At 41.2% G+C, this 6,770-nt stretch overlaps 1 non-coding gene across 1 annotated transcript; it reads right to left on the bottom strand.

Annotated features, from left to right (window-relative positions):
* Window positions 1-543: 543 nt before the first annotated feature.
* On the bottom strand, window positions 544-650 carry LOC120871660. Its single transcript, XR_005723083.1, has one exon. It is a non-coding gene; the product is annotated as a U6 spliceosomal RNA (small nuclear RNA).
* Between the last annotated feature and the right edge of the window lie 6,120 nt (window positions 651-6,770).

The following is a 6,770-nucleotide window of genomic DNA, read 5'->3' as shown; positions in this document are numbered from 1 at the left end:
TCCCTCCCAGCATCAGAATCTTTTTCAATGAATCAACTCCAGCATCACTCCTTCCAAAGAAATCTCAGGGCTGATCTCCTTCAGAATGGACTGGTTAGATCCCCTTGCAGTCCAAGGGACTCTCAAGAGTCTTCTCCAACACCACAGGTCAAAAGCATCAATTCTTCGGCGCTCAGCTTTCTTCACAGTCCAACTCTCACATCCATACATGACTACTGGAAAAACCATAGCTTTGACTAGACAGACCTTTGTTGGGAAAGTAATGTCTCTGCTTTTGAATACGCTATCTAGGTTGGTCATAACTTTCCTTCCAAGGAGCAAGCATCTTTTACTTTCATGGCTGCAGTCACCATCTACAGTGATTTTGGAGTGCCCAAAAATAAAGTCTGACACTGTTTCCCCATCTATTTCCCATGAAGTGATGGGACCAGATGCCATGATATTAGTTTTCTGAAAGTTGAGCTTTAAGCCAACTTTTTAACTCTCCCCTTTCACTTTCTTTCTCCTTTTTTTTTTTTTTAGTGGCAAAAGGATAGACATTTTAAAAACATGGACCGATTCATGAATTTGCATGTCATCCTTGCACAGGGGCCATGCTAATCTTCTCTATATCGTTCCAATTTTAGTATATGTGCTGCCAAAGCAAGCACTCCTCTTTCACTTTCATCAAGAGGCTTTTTAATTCCTCTTCACTTTCTGCCATAAGGGTGGTGTCATCTGCATATCTCAGGTTATTGATATCTCTCCCGGCAATCTTGATTCCAGCTTCTGTTTCTTCCAAGCCAGCGTTTCTCATGATATACTCTGCATATAAGTTAAATAAGCAGGGTGACAATATACAGCCTTGATGTACTCCTTTTCCTATTTGGAATCAGTCTGTTGTTCCATGTCCAGTTCTAACTGTTGCTTCCTGACCTGCATATGGGTTTCTCAAGAGGCAGGTCAGGTGGTCTGGCATTCCCATCTCCTTCAGAATTTTCCACAGTTTATTGTGATCCACACAGTCAAAGGCTTTGGCATAGTCAATAAAGCAGAAATAGATGTTTTTCTGGAACTCTCTTGCTTTTTCCATGATCCAGCAGATGTTGGCAATTTGATCTCTGGTTCCTCTGCCTTTTGTAAAACCAGCTTGAACCTCTGGAAGTTCATGGTTCACATATTGCTGAACCCTGGCTTGGAGAATTTTGAGCATTACTTTACTAGCGTGTGAGATGAGTGCAATTGTGCAGTAGTTTGAGCATTCTTTGGCATTGCCTTTCTTTGGGATTGGAATGAAAACTGACCTTTTCCAGTCCTGTGGCCACTGCTGCTGCTGCTAAGTCACTTCAGTCGTGTCCGACTCTGTGCAACCCCACAGACGGCAGCCCACCAGGCTCCCCCATCTCTGGGATTCTCCAGGGAAGAACACTGGAGTGGGTTGCCATTTCCTTCTCCAATGCGTGAAAGTGAAGCCGCTCACAGAGTTTTCCAAATTTGCTGGCATATTGAGTGCAGCACTTTCACAGCATCATCTTTCAGGATTTGAAATAGCTCACCTAGAATTCCACCACCTCCACTTAGCTTTGTTCATAGTGATACTTTCTAAGGCCCACTTGACTTCACATGCCAGGATGTCTGGCTCTAGGTGAGTGATCACACCATCGAGATTATCTTGGTCATGAAGGTCTTTTTTGTACAGTTCTTCTGTGTATTCTTGTCACTTCTTCTTAATATCTTCTGCTTCTGTGAGGTCCCTACCATTTCTGTCCTTAATCAAGCCCATCTTTGCATGAAATGTTCCTTTTGTATCTCTAATTTTCTTGAAGAGATCTCCAGTCTTTCCCATTTTGTTGTTTTCCTCTATTTCTTTGCATTGATCACTGAGGAAGGCTTTCTTATCTCTTCTTGCTATTCTTTGGAACTCTGCATTCAGATGCTTCTTTCCTTTTCTCCTTTGCTTTTCACTTCTCTTCTTTTCACAGCTATTTGTAAGGCCTCGCTAGACAGTAATTTTGCCTTTTTGCATTTCTTTTCCATGGGGATGGTCTTGATCCCTATCTCCTGTACAATGTCACAAACCTCAGTCCATAGTTCATCAGGCACTCTATCTATCCGATCTAGTCCCTTAAATCTATTTCTTACTTCCATTGTATAATCATAAGGGATTTGATTTAGGTCATACCTGAATAGTCTAGTGGTTTTCCCTACTTTCTTCAATTTAAGTCTGAATTTGGCAATAAGGAGTTCATGATCTGAGCCACAGTCAGCTCCTGGCCTTGTTTTTGCTGACTGTATAGAGCTTCTCCATCTTTGGCTGCAAAGAATATAATCAATCTGATTTCAGTGTTGACCATCTGGTGATGTCCATGGGTAGAGTCTTCTCGTGTTGTTGGAAGAGGGTGTTTGCTATGACCAGTGCATTTTCTTGGCAAAATTCTATTAGCCTTTGCCCTGCTTCATTCCATATTCCAAGGCCAAATTTGCCTGTTACTCCAGGTGTTTCTTGACTTCCTACTTTTGCATTCCAGTCCCTTATAATGAAAAGGACATCTTTTTTGGGTGTTACTTCTAAAAGGTCTTGTAGGTCTTCATAGAACCATTCAACTTCAGCTTCTTTAGTGTTACTGGTGGGGCATAGACTTGGATTACTGTGATATTGAATGGTTTGCCTTGGAAACGAACAGAGATCATTCTGTCATTTTTGAGATTGCATCCAAGTACTGCGTTTCAGACTCTTTTGTTGACCATGATGGCTACTCCATTTTTTCTAAGGGATTCCTGCCCACAGTAGTAGATATAATGGTCATCTGAGTTAAATTCACCCATTCCAGTCCATTTTAGTTTGCTGATTCCTAGAATGTCAACGTTTACTCTTGCCATCTCCTGTTTGACCGCTTCCAATTTGTCTTGATTCATGGACCTGACATTCCAGGTTCCTATGCAATATTGCTCTTTACAGCATCGGACCTTGCTTCTATCACCAGTCACATCCACAACTGGAGATTGTTTTTCCTTTGGCTCCATCCCTTCATTCTTTCTGGAGTTATTTCTCCACTGATCTCCAGTAGCATATTGGGCACCTACTGACCTGGGGAGTTCCTCTTTCAGTATCCTATCATTTTGCCTTTCATGCTGTTCATGGGGTTCTCAAGGCAAGAATACTGAAGTGGTTTGCCATTCCCTTCTCCAGTGGACCACATTCTGTCAGAAATCTCCACTACGACCCGCCCTTCTTGGGTGGCCCCACAGGGTATGGCTTAGTTTCATTGAGTTAGGCAAGGCTGTGGTGTGTGTGATTAGATTGACTAGTTTTCTGTGATTATGATTTCAGTGTGTCTGCCCTCTGATGCCCTCTCGCAACACATGTCATTAGAGAGTTGTAAATTACAACAATGAGATACCACTACACACCCATAGATATGGCCAAAATCCAAAAATCTGAGAACACTAAATGCTGACAAGAATATGGAACAACTAAAGCTCTCATTCATCGCTGATGAGAATGTAAAATGGTGCAGCCACTTTGGAAGGCAGTTTGGCAGTTTCTTGCAAAACCAAACAGTCCTACCATACAATCCAGCAATAGTGCTCCCAGATATTTACTCAATGGAGCTGAAACATGTCTGCATAAAAACCTGCATACAGATGTTTACAGCATAACTGCCAACACTTGGCAAAAACCAAGATGTACTTTAGTAAGTGAATGGATAAACTGGCCTGCATCCGAAAGATGGAATATCATTCAGTGATGAAACAAATATTCTATCTAACCAAGAAAAGAACAGGAATGTTAAATGCGTACCAATGAGTGAAAGAAGTCAATCCAAGGACTTTCCTGGATAGGAATCCACCTGACAATGCGGGTGACATGGGTTCAATCCCTGGTCTGGGAAGATCCCACATGCCCTGGAGCAACTAAGCCCTGGGCCACAACCCCTGAGTTCACGCTCTAGAGCCCATGAGCCACAACTACTAGGCCCACGTACTACAACTACTGAAGCCTGCACACCTAGCACCTGTGCTCTGCAACAAAAGTAGCGTCACAATGAGAAGCTTGCAAACCCCAACGAAGAGTAGCCCCGGCTTGCCCAACTAAGGAAAGCCCACAAGCAGCAACAAAGACCCAGTGAAAACAAAATAAATACGTAAATAAATAAAACTTATAAAAAGCTGAAGAGGCTATATACTGTGTGCTGCTGCTGCTGCTAAGTCACATCAGTCGTGTAATTCCCCCTTTATGACATTCTGGAAAAGGCAAAACAATGAAAACAGTAAAAAGATCAGTGATTGCCCACGTTTAGAGAGGAAAAGGAGATAAATAGAAGGACATAGATAATTTTCAAGGCAGTGAAATTATTATGTATGATACTCTAGTTATAGATACATGTCATTGCTATATATTTGTTAAAACTCATAGAATGTGCAATACCAAGAGCGAGCCCTGATGCGAACTACGGACTGTGGGTGATAATGAGGCATCCGCATAGGTTCACTGATTCTAAGAAACGTGCCGTCCTGGGCAGCATGTTGGCAGTGGCAGAGGCTGTGCGTGGAGGAGGAAGGTATATGGCGACTCTGTACTTCCAGCTCAATTTTGCTGTGAACCTAAAACTGCTCTTAAAATCTATTGAAAATTATATATGTGCATACCCTTTGACCCAATCCTTTTTTCCTAAGAACTTATGCTACAGATAGACTTACAAAAGGGCAAATGACCTATGTTCAGAGTTATTTATTGCAGCACTATTTGCAATGGGTAAAGATTAGAAGCAACCTAAATCCCTATCCATATAAAGTATTGGTTAAATATATTACAGTTTATCCACTTAATGGAATAATAGTACACAGCCACTAAAAATAAAAAAGAAAGCTCTTGTATATTTATAAGTATTGATCTCAAAGATAATTTAAAGCAAAGTATACAAAACAATGTATAGTATGCTAAAATTAGTGTAAAATATCAGGGGGTAAGAGAAGCATATAGGTACATACTTGCTTACATGTACAATTTTAAAATCTCTTGGGAACACAAGAAACTGGCAAAATTGATTGCCTTCAGGGAGAATATCTGGATGACTGGGAGACTTTATGTATGCTTATATTGGAAATATGAGAATGTCAAATTAATTAGTTCAGTAGATAGTAAGAAGGAGGGAGGGTACGAGGGAAAGAGGAAGAACACTACACTAGGATCACTGAATATTCAAGTATTTGGGGACCTCAGAGATCTTCCAACTTGACTTCGTAATATATTCACTGGCTCAAGAAATATATTTTGAGGGACTTCTCTGGGGGTCCAGTGTCTAAAACTCCACACTCCCAGTGCAGGGGGCCCAGGTTTAATCCTCGTCCGGAGACTATTAACAGATCCCACATGCCACAACTAAGACCCAGTACAGCCAAACAAACAAATATTTTTAAAAAATAAAGAAAGAAAAGAAATGTATTTGGAGTGTCCTATATGCGCCTGGCACTGCTCTGGGTGCTGCAGATAGCAAGATGCAAAGATGTAGGAGTACAGAAGCTAATAGGGAAAAGACCTCATCGTGAGAAACTGAGGCGCAGAGAATGCATGACCTCGTCAAGGTCGCCCAGATTGTTGGTGGAAGAGCTGGGTCCGAAACCCAGGTCTGCAGGTTCCTGCGTGGATTTATTTTTTACCCTGGGATTAAAGTATAGTGAAGCAAATGGACTTGATTACCCAGGCAATGCTTACAAGTGTGAAAATGAGTGAACCACAACACTGGCTTCCCAGAAAGAGTTTTCTTCTCCTACACATGCTTTCTAGTGGTCACAGTCACCGCCAACCCATGAAAGGTCTCCCAATATGATCTTCAGCCTTCATTCACACGAACAGAATTTGTTGTTGTTTAGTCACTCAGTCATGTCTGACTCTTTTGTGACCCCATGGACTGTAGCCTGCCAAACTCCTCTGTCTTTGGGATTTCCCAGGCAAGAATACTGGAGTGGGTTGCCATTTCCTAGGAGTCATTATAAATAAATACTAATACACACACACACACACACACACACACACACACCTTTCCAAATGATGATTCATTTGTCCTTGTTGAGACACCAAAAATGCTAAGACAAAGTAATAAAACATAGGCTCAGCTAAAGAAAGATCTGTCTTAGCAATAGAAAGACCTAACCCACAGTCAAGTATAACTGATCCCTGGGATTTTTTTAAGGGTCTTGACCAAACTCTTCAATAGGTTTTTGACAAGTTTGGAAAATCCTACCAGGAGGCGAGAAAAGAAGAGCATCACTCTCATTACATTGAATAACAAAGATGTAATCATCAGTGGCCTGGGGTTTAGCCTAATGTTTTACACTACCTTAAAGTATTATATATATGTAAACATATAGCTGATTGACTTTGTTGTACAGCAGAAACTAACACAACATTGTAAAACAACTATACTCCAATTTTAAAAGTATTATAGAACAGGTATAAAAATGAAATCATATATACACAAACACATATGAACATCCCCATAAATAATAAACCCACATAGACATACACAAAAATATCAACTCCAAAGCACAGAGGAAAATTCTTAGTTGAAGAACCATCAATTCTAGATTGGCTACCTTTAAAAAAAGAACCTCTTAAGTTCTTTAAGTTCAGGCTTCCCTAGTGGCTCAGTCGGTAAAGAATCTGCCTCCAATGCAGGACATGGGTTCAATCCCCAGGTCGGGAAGATCCCCTGGAGAAGGAAATGGCAACCCACTCCAGTATCCTTGCCTGGAGAATTCCGTGGACAGAAGAACCTGGTAGACTACAA

The sequence above is a fragment of the Oryx dammah genome, unplaced genomic scaffold (assembly GCF_014754425.2).
Source record: "Oryx dammah isolate SB20612 unplaced genomic scaffold, SCBI_Odam_1.1 HiC_scaffold_12, whole genome shotgun sequence".
NCBI classification, from domain to species: Eukaryota; Metazoa; Chordata; class Mammalia; order Artiodactyla; family Bovidae; genus Oryx; species Oryx dammah.
This window is presented reverse-complemented; position numbering and strand designations above follow the sequence as displayed.